Genomic DNA, 12,878 nt, shown 5'->3' on the forward strand with positions numbered 1-12,878 from the left:
CTTTATGTTGCAAATGGCTCTGAACAGCTAGCAGGCATCATCAACCTCAATATGCTACTCTGGTATGTTCTCTGGTTTTCCATTTCATCAAACCTTATATGTTATCCATGTCTGAAATTGATATATCACTTCTGGCATGTTAATATTGGCTTTTTTCATCTTATTTGCAAACTGGTTTATCTTTTGTATATTATTGCTTCTTGATACCCTACATGTAAACAATTGTTTGTAATTTATAATAGTTTGAATACTATGACAGTGAGTAGTGGCTGACACGAGCGATTGCTTTTGAGCATTTACAGAGGCATTATTATTCTTAGTTTAGACCTTCAGCTATGCTGCTATAACTAATGTTTAATAACTCTAGCCAGGAGTCAAATATTCTCTTTGACATAGCTTGACTGTTTAATGGGGCTTGAGGTCCAAATAGACGGTGTTCCCCTTTAAATTTGGTAGAAAGCAGAAACAACTACATGCACTCAATTCACTTAGATTTTTATCCTATAGCTCACTTGCTTGGATTTCCAGTTGTTTACTCTTAAAATTGTGGAATTTGATAGTTCGTTGTGACAAGTGACAAGTGTGAGTGTGATTATGGCTTTTTTTTTTTTGAAATATTTGTGAAGGTGGGAAGGTGAATGAGGTACCTGTAATAAGAATTTACGGCTCTACTCCAGCCGGTCAGAAAGCTTGTCTGCACATTCACAGAGTAAGATTGTTACTTTCTTCTTCTTCATTGAAAAATTCTTATTTTTTTAGGTCTAATTCTAGTTTACTGTTGCATAAAATGGTTGAGAAATACAGCATCTTTGTTAAGAAGTAGTGCAAATAAAAGTAGTGCACTTGTGGTGTGATTTTATTGAGTTTTTTTTTTTTTGGCGCTAATTTTTTGTTGTTTATTTTGCAGGCATTACCATACCTATTTGTGCCGTGCAAAGATATACCGATTCAACCACATCAGAAAGGTATATAACATGTTTAGAACTAGGGTGATATTGAAAAATGGATTGAGTAGACTCCTAGTAAGAAGGGGTTAAGGCCTTACTAGGTTGATAATGCAAGTTTTGTATTTATGATTAGGCTTAGTGTCCTTTTGCAAATTTCTGTAATGGAGTTGTTGAGTTATTTTGTGTACCTAGGATGTGCCCCGTCGGCATTCTGATAATTCCTCTATATTGAAGTTAAAGCTCTTTTATTTGATTTTTGCTGTGATTATGATTTAGGTACCTTTGTTTTGGAAAACAGATGTGATGCATGAATGCTTCCTCTTTTTCCCCTAAATGTGTAGGTGATTCGTACACATATGATATATCTCTTGCATTAGAGAAAGCTTTGAAGGTATGGCTCATTGCTGTAGAGGGTGATCTCTGCAATAATGTTGTATATGTGTTTGTGGTGTTCTGCTTGACATAGCTGGTACTGAAAGTATGAATCAATGAACTTTGTATGAACACTTACAGGCAAAAGCAGTGCTGGTTCAAAACGACAACATGTACATGGTTGCAGCCTTGTCCAGGCAAGGAAGCTTTACGGTTACCATTCATCAGAGGAGGTGTTTGTGAAGATATACCTGTATCCTTCAGTCATTCTTGATTTATTTTCTTAGCGGTCCAGGAATTTTTTATGTGACAATCTTGTATGTTGCTGGATATTGAAATTCTTAAATAACTCATTAAAAATTTCATCATCCTTGGCAGGAACTTGACCATGTTGTGGAAGAACTGGAGAAAATTGCTGTTGTCAATCTTCTTCAGCACCGATCAATAATATCTCTCATTGGAAATGTGCAGAAATCATCACTAATATTAGAGAAGCTGTTGTACTGTGTTTTGCTAAGTACTTAGAAAGCATTCCCTATTTTATGTTGTTCTCTAGTTGATGACAAGTGTTGTTCAAGTGATCAAACAGGTTTATCAATTATATATGTATTTGAATATGGTATTCATGTTTTGGTGCATTTTATATAAAATTTATTATTTGGCTTCTTTTGCTCCAAAAATAAAAATCTGGTATGCAAAATTGCATGCCAGGTTTTTTTTTATCAATGATATGCACTTTGCGACGGCAATGTTGCCGTCGCCAATGTTGTTGATGACGTAGCCATTGCTCTTTGCGACGGCAATGAAACCGTCGCCAAAATTCATGCGACGGCGTAATTGCCGTCGCAAATAGCAATGGCGACGCCATCAACGACATCGGCGACATTGCTGTCGCCTAGCCGTCGCCATTGGTCTTTTGCGACGGCAATTTGGCTTTCGGCGACGGCCTTGAGCCGTGGCAAATTGAATTTTTTTTTGTAGTGACCAAACCTGAGTCAGGTTACCTGACCAACCAAATAGTACTATCGACACCAACTAGGAACTTAAGTCAAGAAAATGAATTGATCTCATCACAGGGACACCGCCCGCCACTCCACCTGCTCAGGCAACCCAAACTCTCAGTTGCGCACCTCTAGAGAGAGAAGGAACATCTTTATATATTTAATTACTGTTTACCTACCTGAACTTTCACTCATTCTTCAGGTTAGTTCCTGAACTTCCAATTCATCAAGACTACCCCTGAACTCCCAATCTGCATCACCCGTGTCCCACTCTCCTAATGCTGTCCAAAGATTCCGTTTCCTGCTGACGTGGCACGAGTAAGCAAATAAAATACCGAAATTGGCCCTTGTGAACGTTTTCCCTCCAATTAGCACTGATTCCCAAAAAACCCTACCCCTATTACACTACCCCTAATCCTAAAATCAAAATCGAATACACCCTTGACGACTTAATCCTCTCTCCATTACAGACTACGGGCACCCAAAACTGAGTACAACATCATCACAACTCCCCGTTGAGAATACCCAACCCAAAATTTGAACTTTCGGGTGTGGCCTCAATGGCTGGGACTGATATTGAAGAGTAGGTCCCGCATACGGAAGAAGAAGGAGATGAAATCCCCGATTACAGTAAGTTCATGGCTTCGAATTTGAATGAATTTGAAGATTATTTCTGGTTAGTTAGGGTTCTGGGTTGGAAGATTCAATATTGGTTGAGAATTAGGGTTTCGATGCTCCCGATTTGGGGGTATCGAGCTAGGGTCTACAATTTAGGGATTGAAGCTAGAGTTTCGAGTGAGGGTTTTGAAGCTCCTGATACGGGGGTTTCGGAGCTTGGAGGTTTAACATGTAGGGTTTGGAAGGTCATGAATTGGGGGTTTCGAGCTAGGGTTTAAAATTTAGGGTTTTGAAGCTCTTGATTTGGGGGTTTCGAGATTTAGGAGTTTATAATATATGGGTTTTAGCTGAGGATTGAAATCTGGTTTATATAGTGCAGTTGGGTGGTTGGGTTTAGGGTTTATTTATTTGATTTTGTCATGTTGTGTTTATTGGTTTTAGGGTTTTGGATTAAAGTATGGAAAATATGCATGTGGTCCTATTTGGGTAGCTACAATAGGAGTTTTCTGTGTTTAATACTCTGCCTTTTTTTGGTGAGAATTTTATTGTGATGTGCATGTGTTCAATTGTTTGGTGTTGTTTATGGAAACAGTTGGTGTAGTGCATGTGTATTCATGTTAATTCATTAGGTAATGCTATGAATGCTAACTTCGTTGTTTGACATGCAGCTCACCCTGACCTATTCACAGTGAAGATGTTTCATGGTGGAATAATAAGGGACAATAAATATGTTGGAGGAAAGGCGAGCTACTACGACAATGTGGACAAGGAAAAGATGTTGCTTGTGGAGGTGGATTCTATGGTCAGAGGAGTAGACCTTGCTTATGTTGGGAGAAGGATGAACTACTGGTATAGGTGACACGCCCCGAATTTTGCATAAAGAAATTCAAATCCGAAACGCGATAACTTAACAAGCATAAAAAAACACTTAGAAAATTTTTCATTTAAATTAAGCAATTAAACAAACTGAGCTCACAATGTCAATACGGACTCGTTCTTTAGAGTCACATATTACATTATAGACAGTTTACAAATTAAACAGAATAACAATTCAATAAGTAAACACACCCACCACACTCTCTACACAGTGGAAGACTAAAACTAAGAGTACCCTTCAACGTCCATGCTACAGAAGGTACACCTCAACTTCGATGACGATTAAACGATATTCTAACCTGCCCAATAACCCTACACCATCGAATAGTGCACCGGGTTGAAACAATAAACCCGGTAAGCTTTTGCAAGCGCGTATGAGTAAACTAAAATAACCACACACTCTCATTTTGACTCAAGGACAATAATCAACATAATAATTAATTTCAAACAATAAATCCTTTTCTTTTAAAGGAACTCATGTCACCACTGTGACAAAGCACAAAATTGAAATCTCATCTACGAAACCAACAATTCATTTTTCTTTTAAACTAAATAAACCAGTAATCCCTACATAGCAAATTAGTTCAGGAGATCACATTAAAATCAATAAATAGAATGAAAATAAATTAAATAAGGAGATCAAACCACTCACACTAAAGCCAAGAAATCACCCTCTTAATTCCATTTAAAATTACTCAACTCAAGATTAATTTACAGTTACCAAAATCAACCCCACAATTCATTTGAAATCAAAGTCCCACATGGACGACAAAAGAAAAGACAACCCAAAACTCTCTTTTATAAATATATACTCATGAGCACGATAACACAAATTATCCCCCAAGCAGTATATTGTACTCAAGAGCACGATAACACAAAGTTATCCCCCAAGCAGTACATTGCACTCAAGAGCACGATAGCCCAAAGTTGTTCCCCAAGCAGTGCATTGGTAGACAGACTAGAGCTCTAACTAAATCGTAGCCTGTCACCTCGGCCAAGGTTCAAGCATACGATATAATTGTCTCGATCGCCAATGTGACAAAATTTCCTCAGACCGAAACATTTAAAAGTCCACATGACTCAAATGTTACCAAAACTCGATTACTCTTTCAACACGACAAAATCAACAATCCCATGATATAACGTATTTCCACAAAGAGTAAACGCACAAAACAACATTCTGAATAATTCATAGTTCATACGCACATCACAATTGTGGTGACCCGAGAGGGGGTCCCACAGCGCCGCGACTCCGAGCCAATGAGGAATCGACATGTCACGAATGGCATCTCGATAGCTCATCAACCCGAAACCGCAAGGCCTTTTGAGTTTAGGTTGTTGGTTTACAAAACACTTTCTTGGACAAATCATTCTAGCAACCTAACAACACATTTTCAAAAGCGGTATTCGAAATGGGCTAAGAGTTTTGGGCTTGCGATCGGAGCCCAATTTGGAAAATAAAACTGATCCGTAAGTAACGACAAGTATGGGAGACGCGCCCCAGGGTTACGGGTCTCCCGGAATTTTTGTAAACGAGTAGGAAATAAATAAATAAATAAAAAGTAAATAAATAAGTTACTACAAAATCCGATTGAGGACCAAAACCTTCTTTTGATAAAACTAAAGAGAAATGCGCCAAGCCGTGCCATGTGCCTCCCCTGTACGCTTCCCGACCACATGCTCGAAACCTGCACACTATAGTAGGGGTGAGCTTTCGTCCTCGCATGCCCAGTAGGGGCCGACCCAACCATGCTAGGTTTGAAAAATAATATACTTGAAAATATTACTACATAATATTGTGCACGTTTATCGAAAAATGCTTTAAGAAAAGTGGCAACCACAAACATTTGTTTCTTTTATAAAGCATATGCAGTATGCTTCACACAATTTGGAGCTCCGAGATACTTACCTGCTGGCTAAAGTAAAATAAATCAGTGACCGATCTGGTTCGTCCTGAGTAAGAGAACCAACCAACTACTCTGTAGTCCTTGTGACTACAAGTAGCGAAAGTGTCCATTTCCTGGCTCTGAGTCTCCTATGACTGGTTCACTGTCTGTACTTACCTTTCCCCGACAAACATAGGAGCACAGCCCCCTCCGGAGGTTCACGGTTATCGACACCGTGGGATCCCTAGGAATCAACGCGTCTAGGTCCCATTCACTTTCAGGTCACAAACATACAAAGGGTACAGTATCTCAACATGCAAGTCTAGCCTCGGTTTTCGCAATCAACAATTATCAGCTCTGAAAACACATGTATCACGAGGCATCGACTGATGAACAACCAAAAACGTTCTTGCAGGCAACATACTATCATAGTATAGCATTCCACATATACTGAAAAGCCTCTAACAAGGAAGGGACAGCTCACCCTACCTGGATATGCCGGCGTATTCCACGCTCTGACGCTTTCCGCTTAAGCTTCCTTAACGATCGTGTTTCCTAAACCATTACTTAGTTTGTAAGTAATTATCCAGGTAAACATCATGATCAACTTTAAGTAATCGCGCACGCTAAATCCTTTTTATTTCAATGAGGCCATTAATTACTTCTTTTAACCATTACCAATTTGGGAAACTAACTTCTTTCTTAAAAAGGAAAAACGTCCTTATTGCTCCGCTAAACTATCGCCAATCCGAGCGACCAAAGTCGAGTCGATCCTCACACTTTACGAGGTCGGTCAACCCTGGTCAACTCTCGGAGTTGACTTTTGACCGTTGACTTTGACTTCTGACTTTTGACCAAGTATTCCCTTATTTACCATTATTTCTTATTTATTAAAAATAAATAAGTAAATAATTATAAATAAAGTTTTACTTTTCTCTTTTACCCAATTACTTCTCATTTTTCACCTTTTTACTTTTACCAAGACTTTTACCTCCACACTTTCACTTTTACCTTTTACCTCCTTTTTACCGAATTTACCTTTACTTTCACCTTCTTCACTTTTTACCACTTTACCAAGGTAAAACTCATTTAATTCAACTTTTACTCTTTTCTTCATTTTCTTTATTTTCTTCCAAAAATAAAGCCATTTCTTTTCTTCTTCCTTTTCTTTTTCTTTTGGCCAAAATAACACAACAACAATCACCAAATCTTCAACACCAATTTCCAATCCTTTGAAAATTAGATCAATAAAATCCTACTAATTAAACTCTCTTCAAAACTCTATTTTTCACAATTTTTCCAACAACAACAATATCTCAACAAAATCAAAATCAACCAAATAAATTCCAAAAATTCTAGGGTTTGTCCAAAACCCATTCCTTACCCTTTCTTCTTCAAAACTCACGGCCTAAGCTTCCTCCATGGCCTTCTTCACCTACAAATCCGTCCATCATCAATACCACAACCAAAAATTGCGAAACAAGGTTGCATGGATAGATCCTTACCACAAATCCTTGTCAAACCCATAGCCTAGCTTGATGGTTCAAGGAGAAATCGGGTTCATGCAAACAAAATCACAAACCCAAATCAAAAACTCGGATTTAGGAAGAAAGATGTATAGATCGAAGGAATATAGGCTAGATTAGGATGGAAAATACCTTGATTTGAGCTTGGAAAGAAGAAATCACAAAAGCCCCAATTTTAGCTTCGGGTTCTAGGGTTTTTGGGGAATTAAATGGCTAAATTTCATGATTTTGGTTGGAGAAATGGAAAGAGGGAAGGAAGAGGAGAAAATCTGGAAATTTTGGTTGAAATCCGGATTCCGGCGACGGCGGCGGCGGCGATTTCCGGCGACCGGGTAGAGAGAGAAAGCTGATGGAGAAAATGAGGGAAGTGGCTAGGGTTTGAGAGGGATGTGTTCCTTAAATACCTCTCCCAAATTTAATTGTGAAAAGTCGAATCTGCCCCTCCTTTTGGGCCAAGTGGGCTTGGGCTGCTCCAACTTTCTTTTTCTCTTAATTTCCTCAAGCCCAATCCGAAAATTACAACTCCAAACATCCTTATTTCTCCGACACTTCACCGAATCCTTTCGGGAAAATTTTCCGGGCTTGTCCTAAGCCTCAATACTTTAAAAATACTTTTCTAGACCCAAATTGGATTTTCTCTAATTTCTTAATCCTTTTAATGGCCTCATAATCTTAATCTAATCTCGAATACATTCGTACATTACGAATACGTAATTTCATACGTTATGCGACAAATTAAAATAACAAGAAAAAGTACGAAGTTAAAATGTTCTCCTTTCAAATTTGCTTCGGCGATCTTTTTGCTGCAATGAACTTTAGTACCTTCCAAGCCCAAATGAAAGGACTTTGGCCCAAACTTAAATTGTCGACCCAGTAGGTGGTCTCGACACCAAAACAATTTCCAAAATCGATTTCTTCACTTAAATCACCTTGCGAAAATCTTATTGACGAAAAATTACCTTCTAAAAATTAAACAAAATTTTCGGGGGCTCACAACAATGTCACGCCATCCATATATATAATTCACGTAAATACACACACACACACACACACACACACACACACACACACACACACACACACACATATATACGTGGTTATCCACTCAGGAATGCCACTAATACCAACTATAGTTCACAATCACAAAACTCGAGAAACTCATTTTTATACTTAAGAACTCATTTTCCATACCTTTTAACTGCAGTCCTATGAACCGTAGTTGATCGAGTTCATATCGTTTAAAACAAATATTCATTTTCGAAAACGATTCACAATTTATCATTTAATTATGCAATTAAGTAAATTCATTCATAAATGAACCACGTGAGATTTACTCACCTATAAATTCCCGTTGCATCTTCACAAAATTAGGTAATTTACAGAACGTACTTTGCTAAGCACCTAAGGAAAATATAGCCTCGATTTAGTACACGAATCACAACAACAATTCAATTTCAAATCTCCTAATTCAATCCAAAAATCCGAAAGTGACGCCAATCGAGGCGAAACCTCATCCGAAACCATTCAAAGTCTTCGGAACACTTTTAAGGTCAATAAATCAAAACTACAAGTTGATCGGATGGCTGGATCCTCACAGATCGAAAACTGAGACAATTGAAAACAGTAAAAACCCTAACAAATTCATACTAACTCCGAAAATTACGTATTATATATCAAAATGCTCATACCGACGAGTGGAAGATATATAAAACCAGAAACTGCCCCTGATAAGGGCGGAACGCCGACAGGCACCGCCATAGGCGGTGGCACTTTCACCACCGCAAGCCACAATCTAAACCACGTTATTGCAACCGTCCAAAATGTGCACAATGAAGATAGTAGAAACTTTAATACCTGGAGTTTTGTCGGATTGGCCTAGATCGGCCGAGATCAAGCTCACAAGCCGTGGATATACTGTTTAAGTCGAGTTGACTATTTTTCGGTGAAAATCGTCCACAACCACCACCATGGATCGAAAGAGGAAGCTCCCACGAGAATAATTAATAAGTTTTGTTTCATGCCTTGCCATCGCCGGAGTTGAGATTTTCGAACGGGTCGGACCACCGCCACACTTTGCGTCGTTTGATGGAGTCCACGGTGCATGTCGGAGTGAGCCGCCGCCATGGGGAGGAAGAGGACGTCCGGGCGAGTCGGTCTGGGCAGGGTCCACAGCCGTTAGCCACCAGAATCAGAATCTGGAACTGGATAAGGTCGGCTGGATGCGCGCGGGTCGGGGGGTTGGCTGAGAGAGAATGTTTCAGGAATTTTCTAGAAAGTTTCCATTTTTGGAAACTCAGATTTTATTTTTGGAAAATTTCCATTTATACTAAATGTGGAAATTTTTTTCAAAGCCCATAACTTCTTCATACTAACTCCGATTTTCACGTTCCACGTATCCACGAACTCGTATTGACGCGCTTTATAACTTTCGCGAAGGAAATTTTCACAGAAACTTAATGAATAAAAGTCAACTCTTTGACCGCTCAAAAATAAAACGTTTCGAATAATTATTCGTTCGAAACACTTTCGCTGCACCCACGAACCACGAAATTATACTAAAAAACACTTTATTAATTCCTGAAAATGTCAAGAAATTAATAATGAATTTTCGGGGTATTACAATAGGATGGGTAATGAAGATGATGCTTTGACAGGTTTGGCCACAGACTTTGATGCCGTAACCATGTGCTATTGTGTACCAGACATCAGGTTGGTAATCATCTATTTAGATCACTTAGATCTTCATGATGGTTACCAATCTGATGAAGATGATGTAGAGATGTTTGAGCCAGAACCAACTACATGGGGGTACAGTTAAGGGTGTTCTAGTGGCATTGTGATTGAAGAACTTCCTGAGTCACCAAGGAAGAAGTCATCTGTAAAGATTGAAGAATTACCTGATTCACCACCTAAAGCTCCAAAGGGAGATCTAAAGTTGGGAAGGAAGTACAAAATTTATGCAAGCAGACCTAAATCTAGGGCAGTGGGAGCTACCATAAGAGAGTTTTAGGAAGACCTCCCAACTCAGGCAAGTAAGGCTCCAGTGACTGATTGTAGAGGCAAAGAGAAAGAAAAGGTTTTAGTTGAGGATGAGATAAAAGGTTATGCTACTGAAACTAAAGAAGACTTTGTAGACATTGATGTGCTTTAAGCTAAACAATACCAGGAGGATTTGCATATGGAAGGGGAGGGTCATATGCAAAGCTAAAAACTGCCCCTTTGAGCTTTTTGTCTCAAAGATGCAACATAAAGACACTCTTTATATCAAGACCTACAATCCCACACACAATTGTGCAAGAGTGATGGAAAATAGTTGTGTGAAGACTTCTTATCTGACTGAGAAGTTCAAGGAGCAGATAAAGTTGAACCCAGATTGGTCAACAGGTACAATTTGAACTTTATTTAGTTAGCTTTCATTACATTTACCAATATGTCTTATGCATTGTTTTGGTTTGTGTCACAGAGTCTCTGGCACAGACTATGTCAACATCTATGAAGGCCAAAGTGTCTGTGCAGCAAGCTTATAGAACAAAGAAGGCTGCTCTGAGTCAGTTGGAGAGATCACATGCAGAGCAATATGCAAGGAACATAGGCTATGTTGCAAAGCTTAAGAGGGTTGATGCTAACACTACAGTTGACATCAAGTGTTCCTTCAACAATCCCTGTAATGATCCTGTTTTCAAAAGGATGTATGTATGTCTGGGTGCACTAAAAATGGGGTTTAGGTTAGGCTGTAGGTCAGTGATAGGACTGGATGGTTGTCATCTTAAGAGTCCATATGGAAGGCATCTTTTTTCTGCAGTTAGCTTGGATGCAAACAACACTGCTTGGATAGTAGCTTATGCAATGGTTGATATAGAAAGTAAGGATAGTTGGGTGTGGATTTTAGAGCTTTTGAGCAAAGACTTAAGCATTGGAAGTGAAGGCGCTAGCTAGACATTCATTTCTGATAAGCAAAAGGGGCTTTTACCAGCATTTGAGGATGTGATGCCATGTGCAGATCACAAATTTTGGGTCTGGCATCTATGGACTAACTTTAACAAGAAATTTCCTGGGAAAGCACTAAAGGATCAGTTATGGGCCATTGCAAAGTCAACCACAATGGCCTACTTTACCAAGGAAATGGTCATCATGAACCAAATGGATCTAGGGACTTGGGACTGCCTTAATGGTATGGAACCTCAAACTTTAACTCATTTTTTATGTTTCGGACCCTAAACCATGTTCTAATCACTTTGTGGTTGTGTTTTGTAGATCCCCAAAGACCTGCTAGACACTAGTCCAGGTCACATTTCAACACAGTTTTGAAATGTGACATTCTCTTGAACAATCTGTGTGAGAGTTTCAATGCATTCATACTGCCTGCAAGATCAAAGCTAGTGATTTCTATGTTTGAGGACATGAGGGTCAAGCTGATGAAGAGGATTCACATGAGGAGAGATAAGATAGCAAAGGTTTAAGATCCCATCTGCCCCAAACCAAGAGAAATTCTTGAGAAGAATAAAGTGAAAGCTGCAACAGGTTGCATTCCATATGGTTCAAGAAGCCCACAAGTTGAAGTGGAAAGCATAGGAGGAGCTAGATATGTAGTTGATCTTCAGAGGAGGACCTGTGCTTGTAGAAGATGGGATTTGAGTGGTATCCCTTGCAAACATGCTATGTTTGCCATCCACTTCATGAGAGAGAAGCCTGAGGACTATGTTGAACCTTGTTACCATACAAAGACTTACATGGCAATCTACTCAAACACAATCAAGCTTGTAAATGGAATGGATCTGTGGGCTACAATTGATGCTGCTGTAATTCTGCCTCCCCAGTACAACAGACAACCTGGTAGGCCAAAGACCAAAAGAATCAAGGATCAATCTGAGAAGGCTACTGAGGGTCCCAAGCTTGGAAGAGTTCAGAAGTCATTGAGGTGCAGTAGTTGTGGCAACTTAGGGCATAATCTGAAAACCTATCATAGGCACCTGCCACCTATAGGAAGGTGAGCAAGAAGTGGAAGCTAAACAGTGGGGAAGGCACCTCATCTCAATCCAAGGTATAAAAAGCTTACCCTTACTTATGGCTGTTGAACTTGTGGATATCTCACTATGTATTTTGATGCAGGAAAAGGATACCAAAAAACCTCCATTGTCAAAGAATGAGCTTAGGTAAAAAGAGGCTTGGTTGCGGTGAATGCTAATAGTGCCCCAGGTCCGGATGGTTATACTGGTCATTTTTTTCAGGCTTGTTGGGATGTAGTTGGGTTGGATGTGGTCCCTGCTGTTAGATCTTTCTTTCAGTCAAGATATATATTGCCTAATCTAAATTCTAGCTTTGTGGCGCTCATTCCAAAGGTTCAAGAAGCTAAAGTTATCACTCAATTTCGGCCTATTGCTATGGCTAATTTTTCTTTTAAAATTATTACTCGCATTCTGGCAGACCGTATTGCTCCTATTGCTTCCAGGATTATATTGCCGAATCAATTTGCTTTTTTGAAAGGAAGACAAATCTCTGATTGCATTTTTCTGACTTCTGAATGTGTTAACTTGATGGGTTTGGCGTCAATGCTTTCGTCCTCGAAACTCCATTACTTTACGGAAATTTCTTCATGGTAAGCTTTTAACAGATGATCTCTTACGTCAGCGAGGCTTTTCTTTTGCTTCTATG

General features: G+C 39.2%; 1 long non-coding RNA gene across 3 annotated transcripts; it reads left to right on the forward strand.

The window, feature by feature from the left end:
- Window positions 1-1,910, forward strand: LOC133706966 (uncharacterized). 3 transcript variants are annotated; one of them, XR_009844843.1, is made up of 5 exons: window positions 1-62; window positions 627-709; window positions 908-965; window positions 1,289-1,338; window positions 1,507-1,650. It is a non-coding gene; the product is annotated as an uncharacterized LOC133706966 (long non-coding RNA). The 3 variants fall into 3 exon arrangements; XR_009844842.1 differs by lacking the exon at window positions 1-62 and having other exon boundaries at window positions 73-709; window positions 1,461-1,910; XR_009844841.1 differs by lacking the exon at window positions 1-62 and having other exon boundaries at window positions 73-709.
- Window positions 1,911-12,878: the final 10,968 nt, after the last annotated feature.

The sequence above is a fragment of the Rosa rugosa genome, chromosome 4, assembly GCF_958449725.1.
Source record: "Rosa rugosa chromosome 4, drRosRugo1.1, whole genome shotgun sequence".
Taxonomy (NCBI): Eukaryota; Viridiplantae; Streptophyta; class Magnoliopsida; order Rosales; family Rosaceae; genus Rosa; species Rosa rugosa.